General features: G+C 40.7%; 1 long non-coding RNA gene and 4 other non-coding genes across 5 annotated transcripts; 1 reads left to right on the top strand and 4 right to left on the bottom strand.

Moving 5' to 3' along the window:
- Positions 1-2,266: 2,266 nt before the first annotated feature.
- On the bottom strand, positions 2,267-2,338 carry TRNAA-CGC (transfer RNA alanine (anticodon CGC)). The gene has a single exon. It is a non-coding gene; the product is annotated as a tRNA-Ala (tRNA).
- Positions 2,339-5,817: 3,479 nt separating this feature from the next.
- On the bottom strand, positions 5,818-15,957 carry LOC112443799 (uncharacterized). The gene is made up of 3 exons (XR_003032195.2): positions 15,005-15,957; positions 14,523-14,596; positions 5,818-6,524 (listed from the first exon to the last, which is right to left on the bottom strand). It is a non-coding gene; the product is annotated as an uncharacterized lncRNA (long non-coding RNA).
- Positions 6,892-6,963, bottom strand: TRNAA-AGC (transfer RNA alanine (anticodon AGC)). The gene has a single exon. It is a non-coding gene; the product is annotated as a tRNA-Ala (tRNA).
- On the bottom strand, positions 14,783-14,854 carry TRNAA-AGC (transfer RNA alanine (anticodon AGC)). The gene has a single exon. It is a non-coding gene; the product is annotated as a tRNA-Ala (tRNA).
- Positions 15,958-19,194: 3,237 nt separating the features above from the next.
- TRNAR-CCG (transfer RNA arginine (anticodon CCG)) lies at positions 19,195-19,267 on the top strand. The gene has a single exon. It is a non-coding gene; the product is annotated as a tRNA-Arg (tRNA).
- Positions 19,268-22,104: the final 2,837 nt, after the last annotated feature.

Below are 22,104 nucleotides of genomic sequence, written 5' to 3'. Positions count from 1 at the left end.
CTCATTCAAGAGAAAAATAGAGAACACATCCAAGTAAATGTTTTACACTGTACTTTATCTCAATTGTAAAGACAAGAAAAAAAAGCAAACAAGTCATAACCTCTGTGTAGAAGGGTTATTGTTTGTAGTGTTAAGGGTATGTCAATTCTGATATTTTGTATGAATTTTACTTTTATTTGGTATGTGTGAATTTACCTTTGTGTGATTGGGGAAATGAATACATATATTGTTGAAATTCAGGGCTTTCACTATGGGGTGAAGGAAGTAAGTAACAAGTAACTGTTGGCACTGGATAGGAAATGTATATATGTGTGTGCATGCAAGTATGTATGTGTATCTGTCATTTTCCCTCTAGATCTGTCTAATAGGGCTAGGAAAGCTAATACCTCAGTATCAATAAGTAATGCTAGCCCAATATCTTGATTTTTGAATACTGATCCCCACTAAAAGGAAAGAGAGCTACCAGTAGGATTCACAGACTCTAGGACTGGACCAGAGATAGTATAAGATGTACCTAAGATGTCTTTATTTTTTGGGCTCCAAAATCACTGCAGATGGTGACTGCAGCCATGAAATTAAAAGATGCTTACTCCTTGGAAGAAAAGTTATAACCAACCTAGATAGCGTATTGAAAAGCAAAGACATTACTTTGCCAACAAAGGTCCATCTAGTCAAGGCTATGGTTTTTCCTGTGGTCATGTATGGATGTGAGAGTTGGACTGTGAAGAAAGTTGAGCACCAAAGAATTGATGCTTTTGAATTGTGGTGTTGGAGAAGACTCCTGAGAGTCCCTTGGACTGCAAGGAGATCGAACCAGTCCATTCTGAAGGAGATCAGCCCTGGGATTTCTTTGGAAGGAATGATGACGCTAAAGCTGAAACTCCAGTCCTTTGGGCACCTCATGCGAAGAGTTGACTCATTGGAAAAGACTCTGATGCTGGGAGGGATTGGGGGCAGGAGGAGAAGGGGACGAGAGAGGATGAGATGGCTGGATGGCATCACTGACTCGATGGACATGAGTCTGAGTGAACTCCGGGAATTGGTGATGGACAGGGAGGCCTGGAGTGCTGCAATTCATGGGGTCACAAAGAGTCGGACACGACTGAGCGACTGAACTGAACTGAACTGAAGGTGCCTTTCCATACTATAATATAAGTGCTCAAAAATCATGAGGATAATTCAAAAGGATCCAGAAACCAACCTGAAGGGCCTCTCACTGGTCAGATCAGGGGCACTCTGAGATGAATAATAATAAATGATTACAATCCTTGGATACTTAAATGAATAAATGTGGAAGAAAGGAATTTTTTCTTTACAGTGGTATGCCAACTAATAAATGCAGGGAAAATAATGAAGTTTTAAAATCACCATTTACATGGAGAAGGAAATGGCAACCCACTCCAGTTATTATTGCCTGAGAAATCTCATGAACAGAGGAGCCTGCCAGGCTACAGTTCATGGGGTCACAAGAGTTGGACATGACTTAGCAACTAAATGACAAAAACATTTGTGATATGTCTGGCTTTCCTACTGTTATGGATTGTCATATCATTGTGGTTGGAAAATAAAGTTAGAGTAATTTCAATTATATTAAATTTGTTAAGACTTGTTTTGTGACCTAACACATTATCTATCATGGTGAGCATTCCATGTATGCTTGAGAAGAATGTGTATTCCAGGGGTATTGGATGAAATGTTCTGCATATGTCTGTTACGTTCATCTGATCTGATGTGTAGTTTAAGTCCAATATTTCCTTATTGATCTTAAAATGGGGAGATTACTTTGGATTATATGGCTAGGCCTGATGTACTCACAACTGTCTTTAAAAGAGAGGGACAGAGGGATTTCACATACAGGGAGGAGAAGGCAGTGTGACCACGGTGGCAGAGATTGGGGTAAGGCCGCCACAGGCTAAGGAATGCCACCAGCCACCAGAAGTTGAAAGAGGCAAGACTGGACACACACACCCCAGAGCCTTTGGAGGGAGCACCACTCTGCCAACACCCTGATGTCTATCTAGTGATACTAACTTTGGATTTCTGGCCTCCAGAAGGGTAAAAGAACAAATTTCTGTCGTTTTAAGCCACCAGGTTTATGCTAACTTGTTATGGCCTCTGTCGGATACTAATAGATTTGTACTCTGGCCAGCTATCTTGAGGGGTTTTGAGGGTCATGAAGTCTAAAGATTGCACCACTGAAACGAATGTCTTAGGTTCCTGTGAGCAGGCAGTAAGTAAAAGAAGAAAATACAACTCAAGTCACAGCTGGAGGTGCCGGGGATTGAACCCGGGGCCTCGTACATGCGAAGCACGCGCTCTACCACTGAGCTACACCCCCTCCCTGAGTCACTATCTGTGAGGGTTCTTCAGGAAATAGCTCACTACATTCTGTGGGCCTCTTCCCAACTGGTGTTTGTTGTTTTAGTAGTAGTATGTGTTGCAGCAGGATTTACGACTTCTTTAAGACAAAGGAAGTCAGGGAGTTGTGAAGGATACTGATTCTTTAGCAAATAAAACTTGAAGTGGAACAAAAAAATACTGAAAAAGTGTCGTAAAATTGACCGAGTTTTCCTTAGATAAAACACTTATTGCTATTTGATGTTTGCTTTACAGGAATGTTAAGGACAAGATTTTAATGGGAAACCCCAGGTGAAAATAAAAATCACCATCAATTCGTTCAGCGATTTATTTCCAACACTTTATTCATTTTTGTTACATCCTGAAGGCAACTAAGAAGGTTTATAGAATGGTCTAGGAGAATAGTGCTCAAGGTATAAATTAAACGGGCAGATTCAGGGATGGAAAGAAGTGTGGAATTTTAAAAGCAAGTTAGTAGGTTGTAAGACACAGGTTGGAGAGACCTACTGGATTTACAGAGCAAGAAACAAAGTGGGAGGCACATAAAAGAGAGACCCATCCATCACTCAAGAAATAGGAAGAAAAGCAAAAGAGAAGTTAGTTGTTCTTTTGCATCCTTGGCAGTGAAAGTAAGGAGTCTTAAAAACTGGCGATTCGTTTCATATATGATATTATACATGTTTCAATGCCATTCTCCCAAATCATCCAACCCTCTCCCTCTCCTACAGAGTCCAAAAGACTGTTCTATACATCTGTGTCTCTTTTGCTGTCTCACATACAGGGTTATTGTTACCATCTTTCTAAATTCCATATATATGCGTTAGTATACTGTATTGGTGTTTTTCTTTCTGGCTTACTTCACTCTGTATAATAGGCTCCAGTTTCATCCACCTCATTAGAACTGATTCAAATGTATTATTTTTCATGGCTGAGTAATACTCCAACTGGACCAGGCTGTGTACCCTGCATTAACCACATGTTACTTTTATTGTATTGCATATAATCTTTTGAAATTTCTACCTTATATTTCCTATGGTTTTCTCATACTAAGTTCCTGACTTTTCTACTCAATCCTCTTCTCCCTTAAATTACAGAGGTGAATTTCCTTGGAGAAGTCTACGATTGGAAAGGGGGAAAAAATTCCATTTGGACATTAGCCCTAATATAATACATAAAACTAGTGGTGAAAATTCATGATATTCTTTTACATGTTTAGTCTATTTGCCTTTTGCAACTTGATGAATTCCTGTGCTTCAGTTCAGTTCAGTTGCTCAGTCGTATCTGACTCTTTGTGACCCCATGGAATGCAGCACGCCAGGCTTCCCTGTCCATCACCAACTCCTGGAGCTTGCTCAAACTCATGACCATCAAGTTGGTGATGCCATTCAACCATCTCATTCTCTGTCATCCCCTTCTCTTCCTGCCTTCAATCTTTTCCAGCATCAGGGCCTTTCCCAATGAGTCAGTTCTTTGCATCGGGTAGTCAAGTATTAGTTTCAGCTTCAGCATCAGTCCTTCCAATGAATATTCAGGACTGATCTCCTTTAGGATTGGCTGGTTGGATCTCCTTGCAGTCCAAGGGACTCTCAAGAGTCTTCTCCAACACCACAGTTCAAAAGCATCAATTCTTCAGTGCTCAGTTTTCTTTATAGTCCAACTCTCACCATGATTACCAGAAAAACCATAGCTTTGACTAGACGGACCTTTGTTGGCAAAATAATGTCTTTGCTTTTTAATAAGCTGTTTAGGTTGGTCATAACTTTACTTCCAAGGAGAAAGTGTCTTTTAATTTAATGGCTGCAGTCACCACCTGCAGTGATTTTGGAGCCCCAGAAAATAAAGTCTGTCATTGTTTCCACTGTTTCCCCGTCTATTTGCCATTAAGTGATGGGACCAGATGCCATGATCTTCGTTTTCTGAATGTTGAGCTTTAAGCCAACTTTTTCACTCTCCTATTTCACTTTCATCAAGAGGCTCTTTAGTTCTTCAATTTCTTTCATAAGGGTGGCATCATCTGCATATGTGAGGTTACTGACATTTCTCCCGGCAATCTTGATTCCAGCTTGTGTTTCATCCAGCCCAGCATTTCTAATAATGTACTCTGCATAGAAGTTCAATAAGCAGGGTGACAATATACAACCTTGACGTACTCCTTTTCCTATTTGGAACCAGTCTGTTGTTCCATGTCCAGTTCCAACTGTTGCTTCTTGACCTGCATACAGAGTTCTCAGGAGGCAGGAAAGGTGGTCTGTTATTCCCATCTCTTGAAGAATTCTCCAAAGTTTTTTGTGATCCACACAGTCCTATGTTTGGAGCATGTGAATACATTTCTCTTAACATAGTAGATACAAGTGGCAAAAAGACATCATAAAATTGTACTTAGAAAACAAAAAGAGAGAAAATATGTCAACAAAATAGAAAATGACCTATTACCCCTATTAAAGAAAGTCTGGCTCCTGAGCGCTAGCTCTTACTCTTTCTTTGAAGAGGTAAATCCTAAAATTAAGACATTTAACTTGGGAAATATCTTATCCTACTTAAAATTTTGATGAAATCAAAACTACAATGAGATATCACCTCACACCAACCAGAATGGCTATCCTAAAAGAATCCAGAAGCAATATATACTGGAGAGGGTGTGGAAAGAAGGGAATCCTCCAACACTGTTGATGGGAATGTAAACTGGTTCAGCAGCCATTATGAAGCAAAATATGGAGATTCCTTAAAAAACTAAAAATAGAGCTATCGTATGACCCTGCAATCTCACTTTTGGGTCTATATCCAGATAAAAACATGATCTAAAAGAATACATGCACCTCAGTGTTCATTGTAGCACTGTTTACAGTAACAGAAGCAACCTAAATGTCCATCAATAGAGAAATGGATAAAAAAGATGTGGTACATATATACAATGCACTATTATTCAGCCATTAAAAATGAAATAATACCACTTGCAGCAACATGGATGGATCTAGAGATTGTCAAACTGAGTGAAATAAGTCAGACAGAGAAGGAGAAATATCATATGACATCCCCTATATGTGGAATCTAAAAAACAAAGGATACAAATGAACTTGCAAAACAGAAAGAGACTCACAGACTTAGGGAACAAATTTATGGTTGCCAGGGGGGAAGAATGAGGGGAAGGGATACTTAGTGACTTTTGATGGACATGTATACACTTATATTTAAAATGTATAAGCAACAAGGACCAATTGGATAGCCTATGGAACTCTGCTCAATGTTATGTGCAGCCTGGACAGGAGAGGAGTTTGGAGGAGAATGGATACATGTATATGTATGACTGAATTCCTTCACTGTCCACCTGAAACTATCACAACATTGTTAATAGGCTATAACCCAATACAAAATAAAAAGTTTTTTTAAAAAGTTGCTGAGCAGAAAGAAAGATATGAGCTTCCTAGTTCGTATTGGAAGTTAGCACCATCTTGACTGCAAACCTGCAAAACATTTTATTTAAAAGAAACTTGACATCTAATTCAATTATGTATACTGATTTAAAAATACTAGTAAATATCATATTACCATGAGAGGGGAAACAGTGTCAGTCATAAGAATACAAAACTGGTTCAACAATAGAAATACATTTTTGCAATTGTTTTTACTACATTAGAATAGGAAGTAGGAAAATTATTAATAAAATAAGCCATATATTTATAATATATAATCATTTTAACCCACATTGGAGCACTCAAACCAGTGACTCAAATTTTAACGTGCAGAGGAAACACTTAGGGATCCTGTCGAAATGTTGGTTCTAGTTCAGTAAGTTTGAGGAGGAACTGACATCCTGCATTCTAACAAGGTACCACCAACAGCTTTAGTTCAAGGACCCCGGGTCTGGAAAATTTCTTTCCGATAGAGGGCGCAACAGTCTCAGATAAAATTACTTCTGTAACAACTAAATTATCTAGTTAAGTCCTATTCTCCGGTAAGAGTAAAAACAGACCAAAACTGGAAATTAATCTCTGACGTTTGAGATCTTCAGCCCAAGGTACTTCGCAATGGGGCTATTGATGCCTAAGTGTAAACTTCTTCATATCCACTGATGAAAATAAATTTCTCGATTTCCAAGTTTGGAACGCTGTCTTCTTGCTCAATCTGCAGTCTAATCATGGCCAACACGGCTCAGAGAACAAAACACGCTAAAAAAAAAAAAAAAATTAGCTTGAGATCGTGTGTTTTTCTTTTGTTAAATTCTGTCATCCTTGTCTCTTCTTTCCTGCTTTTTACATATTAATAATACTGCAAAGTGAAACCCAGGGCAAAAAGGCTCGTCAATTTGGTGACGGACTTTCTGTGCGGAATCTCGAGCTGCTGAATGAGCCCAGGCTTTGTCTTTTCCTCCTTACGCAGCCACCCTGAGTGTTGCCAAACCGGAGGAGTAGAAAAAGAACAGCACTAATACTAATAGCAAATAGTTGTGAAATAGATTTACTTTCTTTTTGAGCAAATAGCAAATAGTTGTGAAATAGGTTTACTTTCTTTTTGAGCAAGGAAAAAGTTCAAAATTGGAGGTGCCGGGGATTGAACCCGGGGCCTCGTGCATGCTAAGCACGCGCTCTACCACTGAGCTACACCCCCTACCCGAAAACGAACTCTCGGGAATATATTCAAGACAGAAAACAGTTTTGGGTCAGTTTTACAAGAATTAACATTAAGCTAAAGTCTACTGTGTCAAATTTTACTAATTTCCAAAAACCTTAAAACTAGAACCTAAATATAGGTCCTATATCATGCTTTGCTAAAAGAAGAGTAAATTGCATTCTAGACGGAGAGCCCCCGTTGGTGGTTCTGGACCTTTTTGCTTCTGTCTGTCTGGCCCTGCCGCAGTTAGAAGAGCCTGATGAAATACTTTCTCTCTTTTCTTCACTTTCTCTTTTCTTCACTTTCTCTTCCCTAGATGCTTTAAAGGACTGCCAGAAAGTCACAAAGTATATAATGAGGTGGAAAGCAACCAAATTAGCTCCAGAAGAGAGAAGATGGAAGGACAAATGGAGAGCCGTTTGCTTCGGCCGCCGAGAGAGGGGGCTCCTTGGTTACGATCGCACCCCCTTAGGGGTAGAATAGAAGGCCATTAAAGAAGGTTAATGTGATGCGCATTAACCCTCGGTTAAAAACTCTTCGCGCTGCTGGACTAGTTCACTCACCGCATCATTCTCACAGGCTCTGAGCCTCTCGCGTCCAGCCCCATAAACCAACAGAGCCTCAGTTAACATTGGGAAAGTTGCTTAAACGGGCAAAAGACACAATAAGGTATTGAGGTAAATACTTCTCCAGTCAGAGATGAAAAGGAGGTTGATAACAATATCAAATAATGAACTCAGTTCAAGATGTTAGAAATAAACAAAATAAGCCAAAAAGAATGAAGGGTTGATAAAGACAAACGAGAAAATTAGTTTGTTTTTTTTTTTTAAGTAGAACTAGTTAAAGAAAAAAACTGGATATTCGAAAAGTCGACAAAGTTCTAACCATTGTAATCAAGAAAAGGAAAAAAAAGTGCAGACACACAAAACTAGAACTGATGGGAGGAAATATCTATCAAATAACTATCAAACAGAAAAACTTTTTAAAAATCATAAAGACACAACTCAGCAAATGACTTGAAAACTTTAGATAAAGTGGATTTTATAAATGCACTATAACCTAGATAGCATATTGAAAAGCAGAGACATTACTTTGCCAACAAAGGTCCGTCTAGTCAAGGCTATGGTTTTTCCAGTGGTCATATATGGATGTGAGAGTTGGACTGTGAAGAAAGCTGAGCACCAAAGAATTGATGCTTTTGAACTGTGGTGTTGGAGAAGACTCTTGAGAGTCCCTTGGACTGCAAGGAGATCTAACCAGTCCATTCTAAAGGAGATCAGTCCTGGGTGTTCATTGGAAGGACTGATGCTAAAGCTGAAACTCTAGTACTTTGGGCACCTCATGCGAAGAGTTGACTCATTGGAAAAGACTGATGTTGGGAGGGATTGGGGGCAGGAGGAGAAGGGGACGACAGAGGATGAGATGGCTGGATGGCATCACTGACTCGATGGACATGAGTTTGAGTAAACTCTGGGAGTTGGTGATGCACAGGAAGGCGTGGCATGCTGTGATTCATGGGGTCACAAAGAGTCGGACATGACTGAGCGACTGAACTGAACTGATACCCAAATTACTTCTTGTAGAGTAAGAAAGTCTAAACATGTCATTACTATAGAAAAACAGTTGAACAGGCAACTCCCCAAAAAGGGAACCAAGCACAAGTACTTTCACAAAGAAATTTTACCAATATCAGAAAATCATGATGCTACTTAAAATTTTCAAAGCATAGAGAAAGAAGGAGCTCTTCCAATTCATTTTATGAGTACGATGTTCATCACAAACTTTTTCAGTTTGCACAGAAAATGACAAATATAGTCTAATTTCACATAATACAGAATGTCCAAGTGGGGTTTATTCCAGAAATACAAAGATCACTCATTATCAAGGAAGACATTAACAAAGATTCTCTCCTCTACCAATCTCTACTCAGAATTCCCTTAACTCTTTTCCAAACAGAACTTGACTTTTGGATTTCTGTTTTCTTCTCTGTGTTGTTCACTTTTAGCAAGAATCCTGTTAGGCTGGTTTGGCTAGAATCCTCTATTTGCATATCTGGTTACCCTTCATATCTAATTGTGTTTCTTATCCTCTACCATCCCCTAGGTAATGTCTGATCACCTTGGACTGCTTTCAGCAGGAATCCTGTTTGGTTGGTTTAGCCAGAATTCTGCCTTACCTCGGATGTTTCCTCTTAGTAATTTTCTATCTACTGACCCTCAACCCACCCTCCCCTGGTCATTAGCTATAAATTCCCACTTGCCTATGCTGTATTTGAAATTGATTCTATTTCTGTACTGAGGCCTTTCCCCCATCACAATATTCCTGAATGAAATCATTTTTACCTCTTATCTACTGTCCAGCTCTGGTTTATCTTTGACAATATTAATATAATCCATCAAATTAATAAAAGTAAGGAGAAAAACCATACATGATCATCTCCATAGTTGCACAATAGGCATTGACAAAAGTCAACATATATTCAACACTGTAGAGGATTGAATAATGTCCGGAAAAAATTCATGTCCACTTGGAACCTGAAAATGTGACCTTATTTAGAAATAGTGTCTTTAAAGATATAATTGGTTTAAAAGACTTCATATTGGATTAGGGTGAGTTCCTAAATCCAATGACTGATGTCCTTACAAGAGGAGAACATGCAGAGACAGAGATACAGAGGGATCAAGGTCGTATGACGATGGAGGCAGAGATTAGAGTGATGCAGCTACAATCCAAGGATTGCCAGGAGCCACCAGAAACTAAGATGAGGCATTATTTGAAAGGAGATACAGATGTAAGGTAATCTGGTTAATTACAAACTCAGAAATAAATTAAACACACACACACACACAACTCAGAAGCATGGCAGCAGGAAGAACTCTATGAATGTGTTCATCAGAGAAATTGTGGAAATTTTATAAATTATCTGGAAATGGTTCTAAGGGCATATGTCATATTAAGAAAGGTTAATTCAAGAAAATGTACTAAAGTTCAGTAATAACAATGAGAATCTGTGTCATTTGAATCACAATCTACTCCCTCCCTCTCTCTTCCCAGGCTAGGCTGACAGAAACTCTACTCCAAACCATACAGCCAAGGAAACAAAGTTCCCCCTCCCCCAACCCATTTCCATTTGGAGAGCTCTAGTATCTTTCCTCCATTTCTAATCATACCCTCAGCTCCTTCTTGCAGAGACTAAGTTCTGGGAAAGTGCAGCTAAGAGGTGAGGGCTCTCATCTTTCCACTCATGGAACACGGATTCTATTTTATCGTAGGGCCCCTTCATGGCCATCATGAGACCGAGGTTCCAGGCCAGGAGAGAGCTGCCAAGAAGACCTAAGGCTGTTGCCTGTTGCCCAGCACCCAGCTACTGTAACAGGAGTGTTACTCAGAAAAAAGTATGCTACTGTCTGCCCCAGCTGAAAAGCTGAAGGGACTCCTTCAAGTTGAAGCAAGAAGCTGATGAACAGCAATACAAAACTGAACAAAAATATAGCACTCCTTGGTAAAGGAAAACAGATAAATATAGAATCCTGTAAAATTGTAATGTAATATGCTACACTATGCTATGCTAAGTCACTTCAGTCGTGTCCGACTCTGTGTGACCCCATAGACGGCAGCCCACCAGGCTCCCGCGTTCCTGGGATTCTCCAGGCAAGAACACTGGAGTGGGTTGCCATTTCCTTCTCCAATGCATGAAAGTGAAAAGTGCAAGTCAAGTCGCTCAGTCATCTTTAAATCTGGTATAGAATTTAAAAATCATAAAACTTAATTATAACTCTAAGTTAATGATTACACCATATAAAAGATATTTTGTGTCATCAGTAATGAAGTAGGAGAGGGCAAAGATTATTACAACTTTTAGAGGTTTTACGTAATTGTATTGATAACCACAAACAGCTCTAGAATATACACAAAGGGAAATGAGAAGGAAATCAAAGCATGTCTATCTTAATCAGTTGCAGCAGCTATAACAGAATCCTCATGTATTCTAAAATAAGCCCCTCTCATTCTAATAAACATTAAATCTATTGAAAATCAGGAATGAGAATAGAAGTCAAAATAATTTGGTTGAGGAGAGAGAGAAATTATTGATGCCATGTGCTGTTTTTGGTACGAGGTAGCTGTCTTCAACCAAAAAAAAAAAGAGAGAGAGAGACAGAAAATATTCATAGGTGGTAAGAGTTCTGTTGCCTTTTGAATTTTCTGGTTAAAAACTGAAAGGAGATTCTGACTTAAATCCCAAGAGGTCCTCTTGAGGCTTTTGCCCTGAAGAATGATTTAAAGTGGGGAACTGCTTTTAATACACTAGGTCCCTCTCACTTCACTGTCCCAGAGACCAAGCAGTCATATTTACTTAGAACCAATGGTTCTTCTCACGTTGGGACAGTTGTTTGTCTCAGCAGTTTTTGTAAGGTCTGAAAAGACATGGATCATGTGAGCAAGAACCTACCAATGTGGAAATTCTAAAAAAGAATCCAAAAAAGATGGAGACCAGAGGAGGCAGTTGTCTAGGCTGACTGCTAAGCTTTTCAGAGGCAGGCGGTCTGGTGAGGTCAGATATGTGTGTATTCAAAAGCTGATGAAGCAGACTGAGATCACCAGAGTTATCTATTGATATGACTGTATTAATGAGTCTCCTATGATCCCTCTCTCAGGTAGAGAAAGGGGGCCTATATCCCTACTTCTATATGCTGACTAATGTTCCCCCTAGACAACTCTGATTTGTTGATGGTCTATATCTTCAAAAATTCAAGGTATACTGTGCTGGAGACGTAGCAACTTCTTAACACTCTGTAAAGGAAGCTACCCCTTTGCCAATATATACTCAGATGACTGCATTAATAGTTCTAATGTGAGGATCTTTGCTAAAGATTTAGGAGGTAACAAATATGCCAGCAAATTTGGAAAACTCAGCAGTGGCCACAGGACTGGAAAAGGTCAATTTTTATTCCAATCCCAAAGAAAGGCAATGCCAAAGAATGCTCAAACTACCGCACAATTGCACTCATCTCACACGCTAGTAAAGTAATGCTCAAAATTCTCCAAGCCAGGCTGCAGCAATACGTGAATCGCGAATTTCCAGTTGTTCAAGCTAGTTTTAGAAAAGGCAGAGGAATCAGAGAACAAATTGCCAACATCTGCTGGATCATGGAAAAAGCAAGAGAGTTCCAGAAAAACATCTATTTCTGCTTTATTGACTATGCCAAAGCCTTTGACTGTGTGGATTACAATAAACTGGAAAATTCTGAAAGAGATGGGAATACCAGACCACCTGACCTGCCTCTTGAGAAACCTGTATGCAGGTCAGGAAGCAACAGTTAGAACTGGACATGGAACAACAGACTGGTTCCAAATAGGAAAAGGAGTACGTCAAGGCTATATATTGTCACCCTGCTTATTTAGCTTATATGCAGAGTACATCATGAGAAACGCTGGGCTGGAAGAAGCACAAGCTGGAATCAAGATTGCTGGGAGAAATATCAATAACCTCAGATATGCAGATGACACCACCCTTATGGCGGAAAGTGAAGAGGAACTACAAAGCCTCTTGATGAAGGTGAAAGAGGAGAGTGAAGAAGTTGGCTTAAAACTCAACATTCAGAAAACGAAGATCATGGCATCCAGTCCCATCACTTCATGGGAAATAGATGGGGAAACAGTGGAAACAGTGTCAGACTTTATTTTGGGGGGCTCCAAAATCACTGCAGATGGTGACTGCAGCCATGAAATTAAAAGACACTTACTCCTTGGAAGAAAAGTTATGATCAACCTAGATAGCATATTAAAAAGCAGAGACATTACTTTGCCAACAAAGGTCCGTCTAGTCAAGGCTATGGTTTTTCCTGTGGTCATGTATGGATGTGAGAGTTGGACTGTGAAGAAGGCTGAGCGCCGAAGAATTGATGCTTTTGAACTGTGGTGTTGGAGAAGACTCTTGAGAGTCCCTTGGACTGCAAGGAGATCCAACCAGTCCATTCTGAAGGAGATCAGCCCTGGGATTTCTTTGGAAGGAATGATGCTAAAGCTGAAACTCCAGTACTTTGGGCACCTCATGTGATGAGTTGACTCATTGGAAAAGACTCTGATGCTGGGAGGGATTGGGGGCAGGAGGAGAAGGGGACGACAGAGGATGAGATGGCTGGATGGCATCACTGACTCGATGGACGTGAGTCTGAGTGAACTCCGGGAGTTGGTGATGGACAGGGAGGTCTGGCGTGCTGCGATTCATGGGGTCGCAAAGAGTCGGACATGACTGAGTGAACTGAAATGAACTGAACTGATCTATACTGAGAGTACATATAATCTCGGCTTTTTGTGATTTTGGAATGCTATAATATAGAAACATGGAGATTTTTTATTTGTCTTGGCAACCTCAATTAAAAATTGGAAAATATTGGGAGTTCCCTGGCTGCCTAGTGGTTAGGATTCTAGACTTTCACTGCCATGGCCTGGATTCAATCCCTAGTCAAGGAACTGAAAGAAGGCATGGCCATCTCCTCAAGAAATGAAAATGCTAATGATTTCTTAGAGGAAAAATAGTTCAGTTATGAATACTGACTGGAGAAGGAAATGGCAACCCACTGCAGTACTCTTGCCTGGAAAATCTCGTGGCTGGAGGAGCGTGGTAGGCTACAGTCCATGGGGTTGCAAAGAGTCGGACACAACTGAGGGACTTCATTTCACTTCACTTCACTTCATGAATACTGAATCCTACTTTAAAGGCAGAATTTTGAAGCTAAAGAAAAATGCCAAGAAACATGATTTTAAGAATCTAGAAGGACATGTTAAAAAACAACAATCTACCATTACAGGGAAATTTTGGCCATCTCAGAACTCATACATAGCAACGGATTTTGGTGTCCCCAAGATGACCATTTGGTGGCACCTAAGTCATTCTCCAGAACTTTGATGCTTACATCATGTACAGGAAAGCATTTACAAGGGCAAGGACAAATTCCTCCAAACTCTTCAAAGTTATTATTAGGAATACCTAGCAAGAAGCTCTTTGGGTAGCTGAATCTTTGCTATCTGTATTTATCATACCTCCCCTCCCAAAAAAGAAAAAAAGAAAACTAAAGTTATGGCAAGGCTTCAGTCCTTTATCTCAAAGGCTGTTTGGATATTTACAAATAAATTTCATTCAGTTGTCCAAAGTTTTAAAAAATTAAATGTTTCACATTCTACTTCGTCAGGTAAAAAGGGCAGAACTTATTTAACACAATAAGAACTCTATCTAGACATGAAGCTTATATTATAATTTAAAAGTTACTCAGGAGCAATGAGTTAAAGAAGCGCATATAAAAACAGAAGGAGAGAGCAGGGAAAGAAGGGGAGGCTGCAATGGGGTAAGAGTGGTAGCGAAAAACAAAGGAAAGCGTTCCTTCCTCTCCTCAAATCTATTCCTTGACCCAGCAACAGCCCAGAAAACGAAGGGATCTAAAGAAAATTTACTGTGGACTTCACATTTGCTCTTATTTTTTCTGCTTTCTGTGTTTCTTGCTCTTAGATGATACTGCGAAATGTAACTATTGTAATTGGACTTGTTAATTTGGTACCTCGCTTGTTTTTCGGTTTCCGCAGTCCATATCTTTTGCCAGCTGACTCAGCTACCCACGGTGGTGTTAAGGCCCTAGGGCAAAAATGGGTCCATATTAAAAACAAAATGGTTCTTGTTTTTTGTGTGACTTAAAAGACCTGAACGAGAACAAAATAACCAGAAAAGAAGACAGGCGGTGGACGTTCTTAGCAAACGAGGATGAGGATGCGTCTAATGCTGTTAGAACCCAAAACCAATTCCGCACCTCCCCAAGAAAACTGGAGGTGCCGGGGATTGAACCCGGGGCCTCGTGCATGCTAAGCACGCGCTCTACCACTGAGCTACACCCCCTCCCGCCATGGTGTCTTCAGAATTATTCCTATGACCCGTCAATACATCTTCCGCAAAAGAAACTTTACGTCATGAAATTCAGTTTTTGAACTTTCTCTACTGAATACTGTCTTGTAACTAGGCTATAAGAACGAAAACTAAATATTATACCGAAAGTCCCGTCTGGTCCCGAGCTCTCTCACTACGGGTCACCCTCTCGGACACCAGCTCGACGGCCATGCCTGGGGCGAATGGGGAGCTCCTGACTGGCCGCCCCCAGGGAGAGGTCTGGGATAAGACCTCTGCTTAAATAGGTTGCCAGAAAACCGAAAGTATAAAGCCGGAGGATAAAAAGAAGCCCTAAAAGGAGCCATAGGGATTTAGGTCCAGGTAGGAGAGAAGACTAGGCCCGCGTCTGTCGCTTCCCTCATTCGGGTAAGCTCGCGCGTCAAGACTCAGAGTCAGGGACACTCTTGGCGGCTGCGTCTCCCGGGCTTTCAACCTCGGGTCTCGAGAACCACCGAGACGTGCGTGTGGAAGAGGAGAGAAAGAAACCGAGCAGCCTTAGAGCGCCCCCTGTCGGAACTGAACGGTACCCAGAAGGAAGGCGTTTTAAGGCTTAGGCTTGATCCGCAAAATCATTTAACCGTATAAACCCTTCAGGAGCCTGCAGTAGTTAGACCCCTTGACCTCCGAGGGGCAACCCTCAGGCGCTTCCCGCTGTTCTCTGACTTTGGGTACCAGGGTCAACCCAGAAATGAGTATTGGGAGCAAATCCTAAATCATTTTCCATCTAAGCTTTCTTCTGATTCTCACTCCTGTGGACTCTTGGAGACCTCAAATTACCACCTCCCTTTCGGCTCCTCCCCAACTCCGGATCTGCCCGTCCTGGCGGATCCGACCCGGCAGAGCCCTAGAGGACTTGAGGGGGTCATCGGATTTTGGTGTTCAGTCGCTCAGTCGTGTCCGACTCTTTGCGACCCAGTGGACTGCAGCACACCAAGCTACCCTGTCCTTCACCATCTCCCGGAGCTTGCGCAAACGCCTGTCCATCGAGTCTGTGATGCCATCCAATCATCTCGTCTTCCCCTTCTCCTGCCTTTGGGTATACAATGCTTGGGCCACAGGCGACTCTCAGAGAGGCTAAAGAGACATATGAATGCTTTTTAGACAACACTGTGGAGGGGGGGAGGGGATTGTCGGGGGGATCCATAAAGATGGAAAATCACTTGGAGGAACTGAATAAAACTATGGATTGCTGGGCCCCACTCTCTAGATGCTAAGTGCTCTCAGAATCTTGGGTTCTTACGTTATTCAACTGAAAAAGGGACCCTCCTACACTGTTGGTGGGAATGTAAGTTGGTGCAGCCACTATGGAAAACAGTATGTTGGTTCCTCAGAAAACTAAAACAGAGTTGCCATTTGATCCAGCAATTCCACTGCTGAGCATATACCCAGACAAAACTATGTTTCAAAATAAACATGCACCCTTAAGTTCATTGCATCCCTATTTACAATAGCCAAGACATGGAAGTATTCTAAATGCCCATGGACAGATGAATGGATAAAGAAGATATGGTGCATATATACAATGGAATATATCTCAGCCATAAAAAAGAAACAAAGAATGCCATTTGCAGCAGCATGGATGGACCTAGAGATTATCATGTTAAGTGAAGTAAGAGAGTGAAAGACAAATATCATATGATATCACCTATATATGGAAACTAAAATATGACACACAAACTTATCCATGAAACAGAAACAGACTCACAGAAATAGAGAAGAGACTTGAGGGGGAGGGGGGAAGGATTGGGAGTTTGAGATTTGCCCATGCAGATTTGGAAAAGGAAATGGCAACCCACTCCAGTATTTTTGCCTGGAAAATTCCATGGACAGATGAGCCTGACTACAGTTCATGGTGTCTCAAGAGTTGGACATGACTTAGCGACTAAACCACCACCACCAGGTGCAGACTGTTCTATATAGAATGGGTAAACATCAAGGTCCTACTGTACAGCACAGGAAACTATATGTTCTGTGCTGCTGCTGCTGCTGCTGCTAAGTCGCTTCAATCCGACTCTGTGCGACCCCATAGACGGCAGCCTACCAGGCACCACTGTCCCTGGGATTCTCCAGGCAAGAACACTGGAGTGGGTTGCCATTTCCTTCTCCAATGCATGAAAGTGAAAAGTGAAAGTGAAGTTGCTCAGTCGTGCCCAACTCTTAGCGACCGAATGGACCACAGCCCACAAGGCTCCGTCCATGGGATTTTCCAGGCAAGAGTACTGGAGTGGGGTGCCATTAGTAAACCGTAATGGAGAAGAATATAAAAGAGAATGCGTATATATATATATATGAATCATTTTGCTGTACAGGAGAAATTAACATTGTAAGTTAATTATATACTTCAATAAACTTTTTAAAATTATAAATGTCCCTCAATTGAATATGATAAACAAACTTAAACTAGTTTGGGAACAACTGGACCTGAAACTCTAGGAACAGAAACTAACATGAACTAGGATCCTGGAAAAGTTAATACAGGAGGAGGAGAAAACAAGAAGGGAAAAAAGGGTACCCTCGAGCAGGAGACAGAATTGTGGGAGGAAGACTGCTGAGGAGTGGGTCTTTCAAAGCTATGGTAAACAAAACAGTATGGTAAGGTATTGGCATTAAAAAAAGACACACAGGACCCTCCCTGGTGTTCCAGTGGTTAAGACTCCAAGCTTCCTGGGAGGGGAGGGGAGAAGGGAAGGGGAAGGGTGGGATAGCTGATCAGGGAACTAAAGATTCCTGGTGGGGTACAGCAAAAAGATATAATTCAGTTGCTTTTAATATTAAGGGCTTCCCTAGCTCAGTGTTAAGGATCTGCCTGCAGTGCAGGAGACCCAGGTTTGATCCCTGGGCTGGGAAGCTCTCTGTAGAAGGGAATGGAGATGCACTCCAGTACTCTTGCCTGGAGAATTCCATGGAGAGAGGAGCCTGGTGGGCTACAGTCCATGGGGTCTTGAAGAGTTGGACAGGACTGAGTGACTAACACTATGATAAAATATCTAAATTTTAAAAATGAATTAAAAACTTGAACAATGAAGAGGAGGAAGGAATAAAAAGTACCAAAAAAAAAAAAAAAGGTACAAAATTGAGTTCAGTTCAGTTCACTTCAGTCGTGCAGTCGTGTCCAACTCTTTGCGACCCCATGAACTGCAGCACGCCAGGCCTCCCTGTCCATCACCAATTCCTGGAGTTCACTCAAACTCATGTCCATCAAGTCGATGATGCCATCCAGCCTTCTCATCCTCTGTCGTCCCCTTCTCCTGCCTCCAATCCCTCCCAGCATCAGTGTCTTTTCCAATGAGTCAACTCTTCGCATGAGGTGCCCAAAGGACTGGAGTTTCAGCTTTAGCATCATTCCTTCCAAAGAAATCCCAGGGCTGATCTCCTTCAGAATGGACTGGTTGGATCTCCTTGCAGTCCAAGGGACTCTCAAGAGTCTTCTCCAACACCACAGTTCAAAAGCATCAATTCTTTGGCACTCAGCTTTCTTCACAGTCCAACTCTCACATCCATACATGACCACTGGAAAAACCATAGCCTTGACTAGACCGACCTTTGTTGGCAAAGTAATATGAGTTAGGGGAGATCAATTTTTGCTTGCAAATGGAATGGATACCAAGATTAAAATCCAAAGGAATCCACTAAGGAGTTTAGACTTCAAAAGTTTGTTTTCTCCTCTGGAATATAGTCATCTGTTTCCAAAGAGTGCAACTTGTGTAAAGCTCATTTCCAGCTAGCATCAATAGTTTGCCTTCAAATTTCTAAATTTGTTTATTAGAGGGTATTAAAATTCCTTCGGTCTGTATTTTCATTCTTGGCCAAAAGATTATTAATAAGGTCACAAACTCTAAAAGGTTTTTTTCTTAAAATCATGTGTCAAAATGGTTTCATTTCTGCAGTATCGTCCATAACAGAACTGAAAATGGCAGGTCTATAGCTTGTTGAGCTTTATATCTGCCTCCATTTCCTTTTTACCTCTCTGAAATGTAAACTCTAAGGTTTTAAACTCTAAAGTTCTTTTTATGCAGTGCAAATCCTGTGATTTCTAAATATGGTTGGGGGAAGAAAAATCTGTTAAGCAGTCAAAGTAGTGGAGGCAAAGGAGACGGACAGAATTGATTTAGAGAGATTGTGTGAAGATGAAATTTGGGGCAAGTAGCCTGACCATGACCTAGATTTCTGAAAAAAGAAGATGCATTCCTTCTTCCCGTTTCAGTTTAGTTCAGTCCAGTCAGTAGAAAAGCCCCCGCCCACGCCGGCCTACATAACTTTTGTACTTTACGTGAGAAGGGTCTCTTACAGTTGGCCGCGTGGCCTAATGGATAAGGCGTCTGATTCCGGATCAGAAGATTGAGGGTTCGAGTCCCTTCGTGGTCGGCTTTTTTCCATTTGCTGGTCTGATTCCCTGCCAGGTTGGAGAGGCTTAAAATCTCATTTGTTTCCTCTCCTCTCTTGATGCTGTTGCCCGGTTGTGAGTGAGTTCAATCAATTAATCGGTCAATTCGTTCTTATTTAACAATTATATATTGGAGGCCTGATGTTTGACGAGTGCTATAGGCATGAACGAGGAGGGACTAGCACGTGTCCTCAAGGAGCTTACTTTCTACCGAACCCGACAAATGAAATAAACACAGAAACAAAATAACTAAAACTTGTTTCACGTCCTATGAAAGAAAGAATTTATAGGCTGAAATAAAAAATTAGGGATGGGGGCTTCTTTAGACGGAATTTTATTAATCCTGGCTTAAGGAATAATAGTGCTATGATATAATAGCTCGCTGAGAATATGAAGGCACTTGGTCTTTACAAAGCTGAAATACTGAACTTTTGAGGGGGCAGGGATCACTTAAAAAATCAACTAAATGGGGAAATGGCTAGCTAAATTTCTGGAAACAAATATCTGACTAGGATTTCTATAATTGTAGCTCTGAATGGTTTGAAATAGATGTTCTCCAGATTTTCATTAGCTACCACAAATATAATTGCCTCTACCTCCTCCCTTTAGAAAAGCATAAAGGCAGAAGCCACCAAAGGCTTTTATTCCAATTGAACTGTACTCTGGAGCAACTTTTGTGTAGTCATGAGACCTTTAGTTTTTAGCAAGAGCGCAAATGCCACAAATGGAACTGAAAACTATGGTATGATCCAGCAAACTCCACTTCTGGGTATATATTCAAAAGATTTGAAAATAGAGTCTCAAAGAGATATTTGCACCCATGTTCATAGCAGCATTATTCACAATAGCCAAGAGGTAGAATGAACCTAAATATCCTTAGAAGGATAAATGGATGAATAAAATGTGGTATGTACCATGGAATATTATCGTCTTAAATAAAAGAAAGAAATAGACCTTGAGGACATTATTCAAAGTGAAATAAGCCAATCACAAAAAGACAAATACTTTGTGTCCATTGACACAAGTGTTCAGTTCAGTTCAATTCAGTTGCCCAGTTGTGTGCATCTCTTTGTGACCCCATGTACTGCAGCACACCAAGCTCCCCTGTCCATCACCAACTCCCAGAGTTCACTCAAACTCATGTTCATCAAGTTGGTGATGCCATCCAACCATCTCATCCTCTGTCATCCCCTTCTTCTCCCGTCATCAATCTTTCCCAGCATCACGGTCTTTCCAAATGAGTCAATTTTTCACATCAGGTGGTCAAAGTATTGGAGTTTCACCTTCAGCATCAGTCCTTCCAATGAATATTCAGGACCCATTTGCTTTAGGATAGACTGGACGGATCTCCTTGCTGTCCAAGGGACTCTTAAGAGTCTTCTCCAACACCACAGTTCAAAAGCATTGATTCTTCAGTGCTCAGCTTTCTTTATAGTCCAACTCTCACATCCATACTTGACTACTGAGAAAACCATAGCTTTGACCAGATGGACCTTTGTTGGCTAAGTAATGTCTCTGCTTTTTAATAAGCTATCTAGATTGGTCATAATTTTTTTTCCAAGGAGCAAGTGTCTTTTAATTTCATAGCTGCAATCACCATCTGCAGTGATTTTGTAGCCCCTCAAAATAAAAGTCTGCCATTGTTTCCACTGTTTCCCTATTTGCCATGAAGTGATGGGACCAGATGCCATATCTTAGTTTTCTGAATGTTGAGTTTTAAGCCAACTTTTTCACTCTCCTCTTTCACTGTCATCAAGAGGCTCTTTATTTCTCCAAAGATACATAGTCCAGATATACCTGTTTAAAGGAAGCAGCACGTAACCATTACCCCTCAGAATTCAGTTCAGTTCAGTTCTGTTCAGTCGCTCAGTCATGTCCGACTCTTTGCGACCCCATGAATCGCAGGACGCCAGGCCTCCCTGTCCATCACCAACTCCCGGGGCTCACCCAGACTCACGTCCATCGTGTCAGTGATGCCATCCAGCCATCTCATCCTCTGTCGTCCCCTTCTCCTCCTGCCCCCAATCCCTCCCAGCATCAGAGTCTTTTTCCAAGGAGTCAGAATTAGGAAAACAATATTATCCTTTAAGGAAGGGTAATATTTACACCACTGGCATGGTCAAGCAGACATTCCTATCTTTGTACAGGTGCATATTGTACATTAAAGAAGGCCCTGTCAGACAGGGACTATGTTATGTTCAAATTTTCTTGTGCAGCCTTAAAAACTTAAATTCTATTCCATCATAGAATATATGAAATAATCAAAAGTACAATGGTGATTACCATTTTATGGGAGGGAGGTAAAAATGACAGTTGTTTAATGGATACAGAATTTCAATTTTGCAAGATAAGGGTTCTAGAGATCTGTTCCACAGCAATATGAATATTCCTAAAACTACTGAACAGTACACTTATAATGGTTAAGACTTTTTTTTACAATAAATAAATATTCGTTAAAAAACCAGTTGGCTATAAATGTATGGGATGATTTCTGGATTCTCAATTGCATTATATGTCCGTCTTTATGCCATTACCATATCATGTTGGTTACTATAGCTTTATACTAAGTTTTGAATTGAGGAAGTCTGAGTTCTCCGCCTTTGTTCTTCTTTTTCAAGATTTTTGTATGTTCATATTGCAATTTGGTATGAATTTGAAGAATGGCTTTTTCTTTTCTGTAAAAAAAGTTGTTGGAATTTTGATAGAAATGAAATTGAATCTGTAGATCACTTTGGATAGTATTAACATCTTAACAGTATTAAGTCTTCCTATTTAGGAACTTGGAATCTCTTTCCACTTATTTGAGTCTTCTTTAATT

Source organism: Bos taurus, chromosome 23 (assembly GCF_002263795.3).
Source record: "Bos taurus isolate L1 Dominette 01449 registration number 42190680 breed Hereford chromosome 23, ARS-UCD2.0, whole genome shotgun sequence".
Lineage (NCBI taxonomy): Eukaryota > Metazoa > Chordata > Mammalia > Artiodactyla > Bovidae > Bos > Bos taurus.
The sequence above is the reverse complement of the archived record's forward strand: the minus strand, read 5'-3'. Positions and strand labels throughout refer to the sequence as shown.